General features: G+C 50.1%; 1 protein-coding gene across 14 annotated transcripts in view; it reads left to right on the forward strand.

Annotated features, from left to right (window-relative positions):
- SH3BP4 (SH3 domain binding protein 4) overlaps positions 1-17,051 on the forward strand; it is a 166,625-nt gene that overhangs the window by 115,168 nt on the left and 34,406 nt on the right. The window contains exon 1 of one of the 14 annotated variants that reach the window (XM_068138108.1): positions 7,483-7,515. The exons of 12 other annotated variants lie outside the window; for them this stretch is intronic. The gene's annotated coding sequence lies outside the window, so the exon portion shown is untranslated. One more of the 14 variants, XM_068138107.1, reaches the window with a different exon arrangement.

The following is a 17,051-nucleotide window of genomic DNA, read 5'->3' on the forward strand; positions in this document are numbered from 1 at the left end:
AACAAGGCTGCCCATCATTGAACACGAGAAATTACCGTGTCTTACGCTATTTAAACAAAGAAACTGCCCTGCTTCATCATGGTGCTGCCTGAAAGGTGGAAGGGATCTGGCAGGGGTTCAATAGAAGGAAGTAAATGATCAGCACATCACTCAGCAGCACTGTTAAATAGTTCTTGCTCCCTGCATCTTTGCTCCAGAGAAGTCCTTTAGATGTGCAGGGGGAAATCCGGGAGTCGGCAGCCAACACTGTATAGAAAAGGCTGCTTCAAGCCTCTGAGTACCACAGAAATATAACCTAGGAGGATACTGTGCTAAAGGCCAAAGTTCTCCTTGTCTGCAAACAGGGCTTTCTGCTCCTCTTAATTCCCCTCTGCAAGCTCTGGGCCTGGTCCAGGCCCACAGAAATCCACTGGATCCTCTTCACTGCCTGCAGAAATGTTTGCAAATCCTGTAATACATCTGATTTTGTCAGTTCTCTGGGGGCAGAGGGTGCAGGTCAAAGACTGTTTCTCCTCTCTCAATCTCATTTCAAGGTTCAATTTGATGCCTTGATAGCTGTTCCTTTTTGCACACCTCCTGTGCTAGGCAGGGCTATTTTTCTATCTATGGAGCCATCACAAATGGCAGCAATTTCTCCTTTCCCATTAGCTCAGCGCTTTCTTCCCTAACGATGATAAAACAGACTCATCTTGGTGCTTAGCTCCAGATAAAGCTGTCATTGAGCCCTGGCATTTATATTTTTTTTTTTGTAGCTTCCGTCAGTGTGTTGCCAGGAGAATCTCCATCATGAACAAAAGCTGTTTTGTTTTGTGCAATTGGACTCAGGGAGGAAAAGAAACTCTCTGTGAGAAACGGCAGCATTAACTTGTGGGTCATGGGTGCAGCCGTTGCAATCAGTACTTTGGTTTGGCCAGCTAGGGGGGGAGGTACAGACAGGGGATTGCTTGGCTTCCACTGAAAAGGTGTTGAGACAAAGCGAAGAGTGCTGTTTACTTGATATGGTTGTTTAAAGTGAAGGATTTTGGCTAAAAGAAAGGACTTTTGTTCCAATAAAGAATTTTGCCACATGGAGTAGTTTTTCCAGGAGGAGGAAGGCTGCAGATGCAAAGCTGCCCAAAGCAAACTCCACTACCTGTCCCTCTCTGTGGGGTACAGCAAGCAGCAAGTACGAGTTGCACCATTTGATGCGTGATGGCGAGGACAAGGGATGCAACGGTGGCAGGCAGTGAGGTGAAAGGATACTGTAGATTTTACCTCAAGGACCAGAGAAGGTACAAGGCTTTCCCCAGGCCTCCCTTATCTCTCACCTCCGCCTCTTTGCTTGCTTTTGTTCATTCATTCACTCAGTTGATGTCACACAGCCAAAGCAATTAAAAGCTGCTCCAGAAGCCCTGTCATTTGCTTTGTGCACTTCCCATCAGGCTTAAAAAAAAATAATCCCTGTTATTAGTAGGAAGTGATTGTTACCTAGCTGAGTACTTACCGTCACATTTCAAACACTGTACAGGAGGGCTGAGTGGTTTGCACAAGAGTCACGGATGCCTCGCATCCCCCTCCACCCCACAACTTCCCTTTTGTCCACAAATCTGTGAAGGGAGGGGGCACTCACCTGCTGCAGTAAAATGATTACCTCAGCAAATGTGTCTCGGGGATACTGTGCTCAGCACCTTGAAGAAAAGCAAAAGTAGAGGCCAGGCTTGCAAATACAGTGTTGGAAATTGCTGCTTTTGCCTTCAGCCATTTTGGTGGATGAAGATCTGACATAACATTCACAGTGCATGGCCAAGGAAGGAATGGAGAAAAAACGCTCTGGGCTCCAGTTACAAAACCAAATTGGGTAAATGCACGTTTGAAGCAGAGATGAGTGTCACAGGAGTAAATCTGCCCTGCTTCCATTACAGCCCAGCATAATCTAATTCAGAAAATGAAGCAGAAAAAATCCATTTGGGGAGTCTGGCAGAAGGAAGATGATGGCTTTGTTTGCCTGTTCCAAATGCACTGAGACTTGTTTATTAGAAACTTTTGCGGGTAATTGAGTTTGAAATAAGAAGTTACACATACAAAATAAACCTTGTCTGGATCTCTATTTACATTATCCTAGTCATAAAACTCAAGTACCCTGAGCAGGCAGAGTTCAAACACCTGTGATTGCTGCCTATGATGCTCCAGAGCCTGCCTTGTTCCCTGCCAAAGGATGCAAATAAATAAGAGCTGCTGCTTCCTGGGAAGGCAGCAATAGCTCTGGCACCTGCTTCCAATTCATAGAATTGTTTAGGTTGGAAAAGACTTTTAAGATCATCAGGTCCAACTGTTAGCCAGCACTGCCAAGTCCACCACTAAACCATGCCCCTCAGCACCACATCTACACATCTTTTAAAATACCACCAGGGATGGTGATGCCACCACTTCCCTGGGCAGCCTGTGCCAGTGTTTGTCAGCCCTTCTGGTGAAGAAATGTTTCCTAAGGTCCAATCTAAACCTTCCCAGCACAAATTAAAGCCATTTTGTGTTGTTACGTCAGAAACCATGAGGGACATCATCCTTACACCTCATCATCAACCATCATGGCTGTAATTGATTGTCAGTAAGGGGAAGATTGGGCTGGGAAGAGCTCACCCTGGGGAGTTTGCTGGGCTTGCTGTATTAATGAAGCATTATTAAACCTACCTTGGCAGGCTAGCACGCTCTGCTCCAGCTGCGCAAAGCAATATATATCATGATATGGGCAAAGTGATTTCCTGGACTCCTACCAGAATTGGGGGATCATGGAAAAAGTATTCCCTCCAGTGAGCAGCACCAGGAGCTGTAGCAGGAGCTCAGACACTCCCACTGAGGGCTTTTAGATTCCATTTGGGAAGTAGATTTTTATTAGGCTTAGATTTGGGAAGACTCCCACCTGCAAGTTTTCAGGACCTCACTGTTTGCAGTTGAGCCACTACTGCACCTGCAAAAGCATTGTTTTGCACCTTAAGCCCCAGTGAGGAGTTTGGTGCTGCTGGCTTTGATGCTGCTGGCTTTGATGCTGCTGGGTTTAGTGGTCATTCAACCTGGTGCAGCTCATCTCAGTACTTTTCTCTAAGACTATCAGATGTCCAGTGTTGCTCTGCAATTTCAGAGGTAGTATCAGAGCAAAGATGAGCCCTTCTCTTTCTGAAAGAGCAAGATTCACTCATGCATCCAAGTCAGGTCATCCTGGGCCAGCTCTTCTCCTGTTCAGGCAAAAGGAGACAATTACCACACAGTTTTGTCTAAGTGCTTGAGAAACACCACAGGCAAACAGACAAAGAAAGTCTTGAAATGAACATTAACATGGGAACACCTGTCCAGTGAAGAAACACTAAGAGTTGGAGTTGTTGAGCCTGGAGAAGAAAAGGCCCTGGGAAGACCCTTTCAGTACTTAAGGGTGACCTATAAGAAAGATGAGGACAGTCTTTTTAGCAGGGCTTCTTGCAACAGGACAAGGGGTGATGGTTTTAAACTTAAAAAGTGGAGAGTTAGACTAGATATAAGGAATACATTTTTTACAGTGCAGGCAGTGAAACACCAGCACAGGTTGCCCAGAGAGGTGGTAGAAGCACCATCCCTGGAAACATTCCAGGTTCAGTTTGATGGGGCTCTGGACAACCTGACCTGCTTTAATATGTCCCTGATTACTGCAGGGTGGTTGGGCTAGATGACTTTGAAATGTCCCTTCCGACCCAAGCTATTCTATGATTCTGTGAGTCCTTGAACATAAGCTCCCAGCACCATATAAAAGCCTGAGACCATTAGGCCATCCTGTCTGGGTCTAATTACTCACCACTGATTCCTGGAAGGGAAATGGGAATGGTGCCCATCCAAAGGTGGGATGGCTCTGCCACAGCTCTGTGTCCAGCTCTCTGTGGTTGTGGTGAGAGTAGAGGGGACATGGCAGGAGAAGGCAGCAGCAGGCAGGAGAGGTGTAGAAACAGGGCAGGAAGGCAGGAGCCTAAGCTGCTGGAAGGATGCTGGGGGGAACATCTTTATTCCTATCTACAGATTTTGCTCCCTACCACATACATCACCCACCCTGCAACTAAACACCCCATATTGCTTTGAGCTTCTGTAAGTTGCAAAATACCTCTTGCAAAACAGGAAGGGGGATGAGATGCAGAATGTGTTGTTCATCACTCCACCCCAGGCTCAGACAGACTTTCCTTGACCAGCAAATTGCCTGAAATGGAGAAAGCAGCTCCCAGGATGGGCAGTAATTGTTACACATGAATAGATGATTTTCAGTTAAGCCCACAGTTTGGAATTCCAAGTCCAGTCTTACTGCCTTGAGATGTGGGTTTACTGCAGAGGGATCACAAGGCTGCCTGAGCTGAAACTCTAGATGCACATGTAGCTCCTCCAGCCCAGCAGCCAGCTCACTGCAAAAGACACTTTTGTCCCCAAAGCCACTCAAGGCATCAGCCTAGGATAATCCAGAGATCTCCATCAGGGCTTCATTTATTTAGTAAATAAGATTAAAAGGAATAAGAACAAACTAGGGTTTGGGAGGCAGGGAAAAGAAGTCAATTCAAACTTAGTCAAGGATGGGAGAAGACAGGGTGAATCATCCCTGACAGACTAATTTAAGAGTGAAGCAGGAAAGTAAATTCTGTGAAACATCAGCTGGTCGGCATCAGAAGGTGTTTTGATGCTAAGATTCACAACTTCAGTGTTTCTAATGTAAAACTGTTTAATGAAACAAGTAATTTTTGACATTACGGTATGAAAGAGAGATGAAATCAGATGAAGGCTGTAAGAGATAAACAAATTAGCAGCTCAGATAACCCTGTTAATGAGTGATTTGGACAAGATGTGCAGAAGCAGATGGACCAGGAACACCTTGGTCTGGCTGCCCCAGGCTTGGTGCTGAGGTGTAGATGGGAGAAGCACCCTGGTACCCACACAGCACCAGCTGCTAGCAAAGGAGGAACACCCAGCCCAGCTGCAGCCCAGGTGTCATCTGAACCGTTTCCACTGGCAAAGCAAGATGAAAATGCCCTGTTGAAATTTGAGAACCGGGCAATCCGGCTGCAAAGAGCTTTCCTTTGATAAACCCCAAACCTCTCAAAACAATGCGACAGAGCTGAGCTCCCAAGGGTGCTTTGAAGTGGTTACACGTCTCGTTTAATTTGTGCTTACTAAACAGAGCTGGTGGAAGGGCTGGATGAAGCTGGGGAGCCCTGGCACCTAGGATGGGATTTGGTCATGGAAGAGCTTTCAGCCCCCACCGACTGCCTGCCCAGCTTTCATCTCACCCCAGCAAGAGCCCCATCTCCTTCTGCAGTGCTGGAAGCACAGGAGGAGCCAACACCAGGAAAAGGAAATTTAATCATCAGATCCTGATTAAACCCAGGAAAAAACAAGGGGTGGGTAAGAAAAGTGACAGCTTGCATAGGCCAATGCCTTCAGCACACAGGACCTGCCTGGCCTCTTCTTGGGAGTGTTGATGGACAGCCAGCTGAATATAAACCAGCTGTGTGCTCAGGTGGCCAAAAGGGCACCAGCATCCAGGACTGTGTCAGCAAGACTGTGGCCAGCAAAACCAGAGAAGTGAGGCTGCATCTCAAATACTGCAGTTTTGGGTCCCTCACTACAAGAAGGACATTGAGTTGCTGGAGTGTGTTCAGAGAAAGGTAACAAAGCTGGTGAATGGTCTACAGGTCTTGTGAGGAAGGGCTGAGGGAACTGGGGTTGTTTAGCCTGGAGAAAAGGAGGCTCTGGGGAGACCTTATCACTGTTTACAACTGCCTGTGAGGAGGCTGTAGCTAGGTGCAGCTCGATCTCTCAAATCACATGTGATAGGAAATGACCTCAAGTTGCAGCTGGGAAGGTTTAGGGTGGGTATTAGGAAAAATTTCTTCACCAAAACGGTTTTCAAGCCCTGGAACAGGCTGCCCAGAGAAATGGTGACATCACTATCCCTAGAGGTATTTAGAAGATGTGTAGATGTGGTGCTTAGGGACATGCTTTAGACGTGGATTTGGCAGTGCTGGGTTAATGTTGGACCTAATGATCCTAAAGGTCTTTTCCAACCTGTAATTCTGTAATTCTATGATTCTATATTTCTCTTTCAGCTGGTGTTCAATCATGAGATAGCCACCATGCTGGTCTCTGTGGCCATCATCTCTGGCTGCACACTGCATCTGTCCCTGATCCATTGTACTTCTGGCTCCTGATGCCCCGTTTCCTACCCCAGCATCCCTGCTGGGCAGTAGGATGCTCAGCAGCACCAGGGTGAGATACACAATTAGTCCACAGGGTTTTAACGAGGACAAAGCCTTTTTTTTTTTTCCTCTTGGGCTGCCTCAGGGTTGGAGCTGTTGCAAGCGTGGTTAACTCAAGAAATAGAGTTGTGCAAGTTCTGGGTTCATTGAGAAAAAAGAGTTGACTTTGTTTTACCATCTTCCTCACTGTTTCTTCCCTATTGCAGGAATTGCCATCCCAGGAGAGAAGCTCTGTGGGAGTTTCTGCTCTGGTCCCGAACTGCTCCAGGACATGGCACAACACAGTTTGCATTACAGCAAACACTCAACATGGGCTGCGCCATGCAGCTTCATGTCCTGTGCCAAAGTGCATGAAAATGCAAAGGGAAAAGAAAAAAAAAAAAAAAGAAAAAAGCCCAGAAAACCTGAATTGCCCAGTCTGGATGGAAAAGAGCTCAACAGTAACCACCCTCCTTGGGAACTGTATTCACCTTCTTGCATCGGGCTCAGCCCCAGTGGCCTAAGTGGAAGGCATTTGTCCTGGGGCACTCCTGAGCACAAGGGGCTCCCACAAAACCTCTGCACAGGCCTGTATTGCATGAACGCTGCCCCTTGGACAAGGACAGCCCTAGCCCCCACAGCTGCCTTTGCACTACTGCCCCTGCACACCTGCTTTGCAGGAGCGCTGCCCCTTACACAAGGCCGCTACTACCCTCAACCATGCCCGTTTTGCACAAGCACTGGTCCCCTGCACAAGGACACTGCTACACCCTACGCAGGCTTGCTTTGCACCACTGCCCCTTGTACAGGAACACTGCTCCCCCCATCTACACCCGTTTTGCAGGAGCACTTCCCCTTGCACAAGGACACTGCTACCCCCTACCCATGTCCGTTTCGCACGATCACTGCCTCTCACAGGGCTGTTCCGCACAAGCACTGTGCCTCGCACAGGGCACTCCCGCACCCCCTATGCAGGCTGACTCTGCACAGCTGCCCCTCGCACAAGGAGGCTTCGCTTCCCTCCCCTCTCCCCACGCCCACGCGCTCTGCGGCAGGACACGCACTGCCCCCGCCGCCCGCACCCTGACCCGCGCAGCGGCACGCTCCTCTCTGCACGCGGCCGCTCCCACCGCCCCCTTCCAGCGGTCGGTCTGGGCTCCCCCCGCCGGCGGCCCCGCCCTCTGACGTCAGCGCTGGCGCGGGGCGGGCGGCGCGCGCGGCCCGTGCCCGGCGGGGTGGCGCGAGCCGAGAGCGGAGCGGAGCAGCGCAGCGTTGGGTCCCGGTCTCGGTCTTGCTACAGGTTTGCGGGCGGTGGCCGCGGGCTTCGGGCGGGAACGCGCGCTGGCAGCTTTGCCCTCGCCGTCTCGCTGCTCCGCTGGAGGCTCCCGCTGCCGCCACATCGGCTGGGAAAAGTTTGTGGCGGCGCCGGCGCCGGGTGGGTGAGCTGCGCGAGCCGTGTTCCGTCCTCCCTCCCGCCTCGGCTGGGAGACGGCGTCCGAGCTTGACCAGCGTGGACAGCCCCGCTCCGCGGCTCCGGCTGCTCCGGCCGGGCGGCGTTAGGGCGTGGGGTGCTTCGGGGCCAGTGGCGCCGTGCGGGTATGCAGCGCCGTGCAAGGGGTGTGCGGTGCCCTGCCGGTGTGTGTGCACTCGGTGTGAGTGTGTGGGGTGTGTGTAGGCGTGCAATGCCGTGCAAGGCTGTGCGGGGGGGTGTAGGCGTGCAACACCGTGCAAGGGTGCGCGGTGCCCTGCCGGTGTGTGTGCACTTGGTGTGAGTGTGCACGGTGTGTGGGGTGTGTGTAAGGGTGCAACGCGGTTCAAGGCTGTGCGGGGTGTGTGTAGGCGTGCAAGGGTGTGCGGGGTGTGTGCGCTCGGTGTAAGTGTGCATCGCCCCCCAAGGCTGTTTTGCCGTGTGAAGATGCCTGCAGGTGTCGTCACGCTGTGCCAGCGCCGTGTGAGGGGCAGCCTGGTTTGTGCAAAGTGGGGGCTACCCCAGCAGCGTGTGCTTTGGGTGGCCATGCCCCCCTCCCGCTGCCCTATCGATAGTGTCTGCTGTAAGGAACTTTTGCTTGTGCCCTGAGCATTGCGTGCTTTTTGCGGGCTTGTCCACTTGCCCCTGCATTAGCCGCCCTGCGAGCACACCTGGCCTGGGGCAGCCTGCCTGTTGTCCCCCAGGTCCTGCTGACGCTATCGGGAGAGAATGGGAACGATGGGGGCCAGGAGCCAGGGCTGACATCCCGGCACCCAGTAGGGAACTCTGGACAAGTGGAGGAATATGGGGGGCTTTGTGTATAATGACGTGACCGGGTGTACTCTGGGGACAACACGCAAGTGTTTCCTGATGTGTTTGGCCCGTAAACTTGCAATGATGTCTTCCAGCTGAGGCAGGAGGAGGCCAGGCTGGCTTTTCTTTCCTTTTTCTTATCTCACCGGCCACGGATGGACTGTTCCCAGGCAGTTTGGGGCTTTTTTTTAAACCAGCATTGGACCGGCTGTGACTGGCATTGATTTTCCTGGAGGGTTTGCTAGGTCAGGGCTTGCCGATGTCATGGGGTCATTGACCTTTTTGCTTCTCGCTGGCTGCCCTGTGGGGGTTGTTTTTGCAAGCAGGGGATGCTCTTGGAGGCTTAGTTTACAGCCCATGGTGCAGCAGAGTTGCTCACAGGAGAGGTGGACTTGTGTAGGAGGTGTGTTATGGGGAGACGTGAATTAGTGAAGCCGTGTTGCAGCCTTGGGCTCAGGTGCTGGGGTACCCACTAGAGTTTTTTGTGCAATCTATGGCTACTAAGCTATTCAGGAGTTAACATGTGGGCAGCTCCAAAGGTACTTCACTCAGAGCAACTTTGGTACAACTGGGAGGGTGGTGATGCAGTCTTGTGCCTGGGTAAGCCGTGTTGTGTTGAAGCCCATTATGGACACAGAGATGTGAAAGGGTTTGGGATGCAAGAACATGCATCTGTGCTCTGGCAGGGTGTGATGCTGAGGATGCAGGTATAATAAACGTCATCACCCTCCCAGACTCCTCACCCTGGCTAACACTACTTGAGATTCACAATGATTAAATTACCACTGTTAACAAGCGGAGCGGTAGCAGCTTGGGTAGAAGTTCAAGAGGCATGTGTTATATTAACATCTCTGTCTGGACGTCCCTGTCCACTCTGGCAGAAGGATGCATCCTTTATTTTGTAGTGCCTAAATGTAGCAATGGGACGCTTAGGTTTACTTAAACAAACAAAGGAAGCTTTGCCCCTCTCCTTTCCCCTCCCCTCCTCGCTTTGCCCCTCTCCTTTCCCCTCCCCTCCTCGCTTTGCCCCTCTCCTTTCCCCTCCCCTCCTCGCTTTGCCCCTCTCCTTTCCCCTCCCCTCCTCGCTTTGCCCCTCTCCTTTCCCCTCCCCTCCTCGCTTTGCCCCTCTCCTTTCCCCTCCCCTCCTCGCTTTGCCCCTCTCCTTTCCCCTCCCCTCCTCGCTTTGCCCCTCTCCTTTCCCCTCCCCTCCTCGCTTTGCCCCTCTCCTTTCCCCTCCCCTCCTCGCTTTGCCCCTCTCCTTTCCCCTCCCCTCCTCGCTTTGCCCCTCTCCTTTCCCCTCCCCTCCTCCCTTTGCCGTCTTCTCTTACATGCTTGCCTAGGGTTGCTGTGCTCTTCCTGTGGTGAATTTTAACCCTCAGACTCTGAGCCGTGAGAGAAGGCAGTTGCTGGGGATGCTTGCTGGTGCCCCGTGCCATGGACCCACAGCCATAACCTCCCGGGAGGGGATTTCTTGCTGGAAAAGATGCCAGCTTTCCATATAGATAGATTTCCAAAATAACTCTGGATGGGCTGTGGAAGGGAGCATGCTTTTCCAAAATAGCAGCCTCGTTGGTTTTAATCAAATAAAGGCTGAGCTGCACGGGGCTGTGTGAAGTGATTGCAGCCGCTGCTCGCCTCTGTGCTTGACATCATAATTATGTTTTCATTTTAATGAGAGGAAAACTATTTGTGAGGCAAAATATTTATTTTAGCCTGGTGGGGTTGCTCTGAAGAGCTTGTATCTATGTTAAGGAGGTGGTTTAGACACTGCATTTTTTCAAATGAGAAAAATATTCAAATGCAGCAAGAAGCTTTTCATCACAGAAGCCTGTCTGCGCGAAGGCAGCAGCTGCAGAGGTCAGGACGTGAAGAGGAATCTGCACCCTCCTTATTCTTACTTTCAAGAGGTTTGAAAGTTGCATCGCTGCCTTGTTTGGTGGGTGGATTTCTAAGGGCAGCTGGAACAGAAACAAATGCAAATAACCTCACCCTGGAGTCTCTCGACCTTAATGTTTGGCACCTGCCTTTTGTCTCCTTTACAAAATAGATTCAGAAAACACCTGAGCTTTGCAGACTGCCCTGGAGGCTCTTCTGGAGATACTGAGGAGGGGTGGGATGGCTTTCCAGCAGGTTGGATGTTTACTCTCCCTGAAGAGGGTGTGCATTGGGTTGGCAGGGCTGATTGTGATACTGCGCAACCAAGGATGGTCCTTCATGGGTGTCTGGCGACTCAGCAGCATCACACAGGGGTGTCAGTGATGGCGGATGGGTGTCTGCAGTGGTGGAGGGCTTTCCCCAGCCAGAGAACTGGGTAACTCTTGCCCGTTGACTGTAGATTACAACTGAAGGTGATCCTCGCTGGGTGTTCAGGCATCCAGCATGATCATAGAAGCTTGTCCATGGTGACAAAGGACTTCCCTATGTAGGGGGTTCAGCATCTCTTGCATGTTGACTGTGGATTGCACTTCTGGGAGGAGTTTTGTAACCAAATGTTGATTTGCCTCATGACCAGCAATGAACCATTTTTGAAAGAGGGAGATCAAACTGATGGAAGATGTGTTCATGCTAGTTAAGTGGAATATATACATTGCAATGTATACAGTGAAATTTTCTTCAGTGCTTCAGCCTTGCAGGGGTTTGGGTCTGGTTTGCTGTTAAAAGTAGCTTGGTCAGAACTTCTTGCAGATGGTGGGAGAGGGACAAATAAAAGATTTCATAGGTGTCTTTGGTAGTGTTATGTGTGTGTTGCTGCAATTGCCACACAGCTTGCTCCTGGTGTTGTGGTAATACCCCAGGCCTGGTGCCAGTCTGGCGGGTTCGTGGCTGGGCATTTTATGTAGGGACAGCCTGGGTGGAAGTGGTGGAGACCCCAGCATTGGATGCTTTAAAGGTTCCTCTGGGCTATCTTGTCAAGACCATGCTCTGCCAGGAAGGGTTGGACCAGATGATGCTTGAGATACCTTACAACCTAATATTCCATGATTCTGTGATGACTGCAGCAAAGTGTTTATTAAGAGTAATGTGTGGCCACAAAACTGGGTGCTCTCTGGGGTGCCTTGCCCTCTGGACCACATGGATGGGAGGAATCAGCTGACGGACCCATCCAGGCTGCTCTCTAAAATTTGAAGAACGAACTTTTAGCTTAAAAAGCACAAAATGAGTTGGTCATTGTTTCACTGGAGACCTGTACTTTGGTATTAGAGCAGGCATCTGGTCCCTGTGTGATCAGAGGATGCTTCACTTTTACTGCTGGAGCTGCATCTGCTTGCTGCTCGTGAGCACGATGCAAACAATCCCAGTATCAACCCTGCCAAGGGGCCAGTGTTTGGTCATAGGGCTGTCATTGTTAGGGGACGTCAAAAGCACTGTGCCAGCCTTGGCTGGGGCAGAGAGCACGTGGACCTCGGCACTGGCACGGGGAAAAACCTGTGACTTGGAAACAAACCTCAGCGGGGCAGCAAAACCCTGGGGCATGCTGGGGAGCAGCAGGAGGGTTGCTCCTCATGGAGGTGATGGATCTGATACCTCTCCCTACAGGACCTGAAGGGTTGGTATGGGGATGCAAGGGCAGCCTTGTTTCTTAATTACAAAGCTGCGGGGTTTATTAAATTCAAGCAGTGTGAATCGGAGCCTCAGCTTGCTTTGTGGCCATGAATAATGCTTGTTTTTAAAGCAGAAAGCACTTGCAGGACCTGTAACTTTGGCTGATGGGAGCAAGTCCTCCAGTGGGCACATGCGTGTCCTAACAAGCCCCTTTCCTTCCAGTGCAGAGCCTTGTCTTTCTAAATGAGGTGGAGAGACTTGCTCCCAGCGAGTCAGATGGTCACATATATTTTTCACTGAGTACTTGAGTGATGTCTCAGTACCAGTAACACCAAAAACATTCCCAGAGCCATGCTGAGGGATTATTTTTGAGGATATCTGTGGCATTGCTTCCCTCCTGTGGTCCTCATTGTAGCCTGGGGTCTTTAATTTCTCCCAGTCCTTAAGAGTCAAATGTTTTCTGTGTCCTTCTGCTCAGTTGGGCTGATAGAGAAAAGCATGGGAATAGGGAGAAGGGTGAGAGTGACGGCTCACAGCAACAGGAAAATGAAGGGGCACATGAAATCCCTTTGCTGGTTGGGGTGGTTTGCAGCCGTGCTTGCCTGTGTATGTTGACTGTGTTTCCAGGGTAAAGTCAGTTTTTAATGGGTCAAAGAGCTGACTGTAAAACTTGCAACTCTTTTGTCCTGTCCTTGGATTCATGTTTTTTTCCCTCTGCTAGGAAAGTTCATTTTGTGTGGGTTCTGTGTTACTTGAAGTCATCACTGGTGTTCCACAAGTAGAACTACTATCTTTAATTGTATTTTTTTGGGGGGAGGAGGGAAGCCAGCACTGTACATGGGCTGGCCAGTCTGCCGCTCCTCTTTTACAAGCCCCTTGGCCAGTCGTCCCTCCTGCTCCATGAAATATTTCTATTTTTAACCTGCTGATTTCATCTGTGCTTATTAAGGGGTTTATTTTCACTGCCAAGAGGTAGTCATTCCCAGCTGGCCTATCAGCAGGCTGCTGGGGAGCGTAACGCTCTCATTACCGATAGCAGACAACGAATTGCAAGTCCTAGGGCTAAATGTTCTTGCATGCTCCTACGCGAATAAGTGGCTTCTGCTCTGCCCAGATGAGATGCTGCCTCAGACCTGTCAACAAGGAGGTGGTGCATGGTTGCATTTTGGTTTCTCTTAGCCGGCGACGGCTTGGCTGGTGCATGCTGTCTGCATGTGCAGGTGATGGATGTGGGAGCTACTTTGTAACCTCAAACCTGTATGTATTAAAATACAAAGGTGGCAGGTGGCTGAGTCACGTTTTTGAAGCTCTCCTGTGTTTCTTGGTCATCGAGGTGCTCTTGTGCAAGTTGGAGGGTCAGTAATACGTTTCTGATTGGAAGCCCTGTTAAATGATGGGGAGAAGGCTGTGGTAATAATAATAATAGTCATGTGAAAACCTTTCATTTTCACAGTTCTCTGCAGGCTCTTCAGTTGCTTCTTCTGCCCCCTTTTCCTGCCCCATGGGAGGGTTGCCTCAGGGAGCATCCCAGCATTTCAGGAGGGGAAATTGCTGCCACAAAGCAATCCCAGGTGTTTTATAGCTGACTCAAAGAAACACCCTTTAGATGCAGCAAAGAAATGCAGCCGTGATAAATAGTCATTGGGCTGGGTTGCTCCTCCTGTGCTGCAAATGAGCCCCCTGCAAAGCTTATCACTTCCCTCTCCCATGGTTTTCTTGCTGGGGGTAAATCCAGCAGCTATCCTTCTGCCTCTGTGCCTGGTCAGCCTGAGCAGGTTGCCTGGATGAAGTGCTTTAGGTTGTCTTTTAGGGGGAAGACGTTTGCCTGGTGTGTGGCCTTATCTGAATGACGCTGGCTGTTTCCTTAGGAACAGAAAAAGCTTTTTCAGAGTTGAACAATGGTGTGTCCCCAGCTCGGCCAGTGGAAGCACGCGGCAGGCGATGTTTTCCAGTCACTGCTGCCCTTAGTTTGCCAGTAAGCTCTGTGAGTGCTTTGCAAGGGTCAAAGAACCATAGAATAGTCTGGGTTGGAAGGAACCTTGAAAGGTCACCTAGTCTACCCACTCTGCAGTAAGCAGGGGTGTCTTCAACTAGATCAGGTTACTCAGAGCCCCGTCCAACCTGAATCTTTCCAGGAATGGGGCTTCTACCACCTGTGGGCAACCTGGGCCAGTGTTTTACCACCGTCACAGAGGAGAATTTTGTCCTAATATCTAATCTAAATCTCCCCTCTTTCAGTTTATAACCATCACACCTTGTTCTGTCGCAACAGGCCCTGCTAAAAAGACTGTCCCTGTCTTTCTTGTGAGGCCCTCTTTAAGTACTGGAAGGCTCCAGTAAGATCTCCCCAGAGCCTTCACTTCTTCAGGCTGAACAACCCCAAGTACTACAGATGGGGTCTCACCAGGGCAGAGTAGAGGGATGGAATTCTCACCCTTGACCTGCTGGCCACATGGTTTTTGATGCAGCACAGGATAGAGTTGAGCTTCTGGGCTGCAGGCATGTGTTGGTGACTCACATCCACCAGTATCTCCAAGTCCTTCACAGGGCTTCTCTTTGGGGTTATTATTATCAGTTATGATGGTCCTCTTTATTGGCAGCCTGCAGTATGTCCTGCTTGTGACTGTCAGCCTGGTGGCATTGCACTAGCAAAGTGTGGAGGCCAGGCAGAGAGCATGAACTGTATTACATTGAATTAGGGAAGCTGAATTTGCAATATGTCCATGGATGGGTTTGGTTGGTCCTTTGGGCTGTAGCTTGGCACTGGTGCAGACGTGGCTTTAGCAAGCACCAGAAAACTGTCAGTTTTTTTGCTGTAGAGGGAGAAGGTGTTTGAGTTGTTCATCTATAATACACCTACACCAGGTAAAGGGGCAGAGGAAGGAAACAAAAAAAGCAGAAATTTCAATATCCAATGTGATGGTCGCACAGGAAACGGAGACCAAAGTTTCCCAGCTCTTGCCCGCCTCTGGGAATAAAAATAATCTGTTTGAGCTCAGATCATGTCTTTGTGGGAGACTTTAAAGCTTTAAGTCCTGCGTTATTCCCTACTGCCATGCCATGGTCTTTGCTTGCATGCGTTCCCAGCGCAGCCGGGGGGACGCTGGGTCCCTCAGCGCGAGGGCTACCGCAGCTATAATTAAACAAAGAGAAACTTCTTATTTTTTTATAACTGATCCAGCTTCCGGAAAATGGCAGCTAGCTGAAGGGAGGGAAACAAAACAAGCCTGCCCCTGGCCAGAAAAAGCGTCCTCACCTCTGTGGCATTTCCTTGCTTTCTTTCCACCCTCACCAGCCTCCCTCCCCAGCCCCTTGCATCCTGGCCGCAGTATTGAAAGCCTGCCATCAGATTAGCTGTGCCGGGGTGGGGTTGCTCTCTGCCTGCATGAGAAATGTTTCCCAGCCAGCAGTGTGCATGCAAACCAAGCCTTGAAAATCCTCTCTCCCCTTAAGCACTCTGCCTCCGGTCCCAAACCCCTCTTCACCAAAACACATCATTACAAATTTTTTCTGTATCTGTGACTTTGCTTTGGTGCAGATTGAGCTACTGAAGACCATCAGAAAGTGCAGGGAATGTTTCTTAATGCACGTGGCCTTGGAGCAACTGCTCTTTTGCAATTCATCAAGTTTGGAAAAAAAGAGATGAGATTGTCCATCCCACAGAAAGAGAGGAGGAGATTGGGGGTGCATGCTGAAAAAAAAAAAAAAGAGGGGAGGAGATGAGGGGGGTGTATCCTGGGGAAAAAGGAGATAGGAAGGGGGTGCATTCCAGGAAAAAAAGAGGAGATGGGGGAATGCATCCTGCAAGAAAAAGGAGATGGGAAGTACAACCCACAAAAAGTGGGGGAGAGGAAGGGGTGCATTCTGCAAAAAGTGGAGGAGATGAGGGAGTGCATCCCACGAAATGTGGAGGAGATGAGGTGATGCATCTTGCAGTGTGTCTTCCTGCGTGCTGGCTGCTCCTTACCTGTGGATGCTCTTGGCTGGAGATTTGTCAGAGCAGCCTGTGAACAAGTGGTACCTCTGTAGGCATTCATTCTGTGTTTGCTCGGATGGAGGAGGACAAGTAGGTTTTTAGGGCAAAGGGGATGAAAGCAGTGAGGTTGTTTGCTTCTTGGTTTTGTTTTTGTAATAATGGCTTCCTGGGACGCAGCTCCTTTCTGGCATTTTGCATTAGCTGCCCTTGTCGGGGAGCAAATCAGCAGCCGCAAAGTGCGCCTTTCTTTTGGCTTTTGCAAGCATTTTGCTTGGTTACCTCCAGGCAAGAGCTATGGACAGACAAAGTATTTAACTGTCCCTGGGAGATGACGATTACCTCGTCAGCAAACCAGATAGTCTGTGCTGCGGGCTCTGGCCCTGACCAGCTTATCGTTGTCAGAGATATGGGCAGCATTACTTGCTTCCTGGAGTTTATTTGGGCTGCTTTGCACTGGACATAGGGAAACATGCTCTGCATATGTGACATCAGGGTAGAGGATCTCTGATGCATCCATCTGCCACAGACTTGCGTGGGTCTTCTTTGAGCAGAAGGCTTTGGTGGAAAATTAATGAAGATTTTGGAGTTTTTGTGTGTTTTGGAAAGGGTGAGGTCTTTTTCCCTTTTTAAGCTGCTTGGAGTCAGCAAACATCACTGAGAAACAGCTTGATGCCATCAGTAAGTTCTTCCAAACATTTTTTTCCCATCTCCCTCCTGCTGCTGCAGAGGTGTGGCCTGTTCCCTAGAGAGAGCTGGTGCTGCTCTGGAGCAGCCAAGCGCCTTAAAGTTAATTGCTGCCGAAAAACGCTTTAATTAACTCAATTAACCAGACGATCCATCTGGACTCTTGCAGTGGCTGGTGAGATCCCGTGAAACAAGGTCTCAACTCCACCCTAGTGATGGGGAATACATCAACTTGTTCAAGTCCCTGGGGGCCATGATGTGGTCTCCAGTGCATCCCTGCTTCTGGGCCGGTAGGGAATGGGAGATTCTCTGGCAAGAGGCATGTAAAAATTGTGTTGACATTGAGCACAGA

The sequence above is a fragment of the Melanerpes formicivorus genome, unplaced genomic scaffold (genome assembly GCF_026170545.1).
Source record: "Melanerpes formicivorus ecotype bairdi unplaced genomic scaffold, bMelFor1.0.p_v2 SCAF_5, whole genome shotgun sequence".
Classification (NCBI taxonomy): domain Eukaryota; kingdom Metazoa; phylum Chordata; class Aves; order Piciformes; family Picidae; genus Melanerpes; species Melanerpes formicivorus.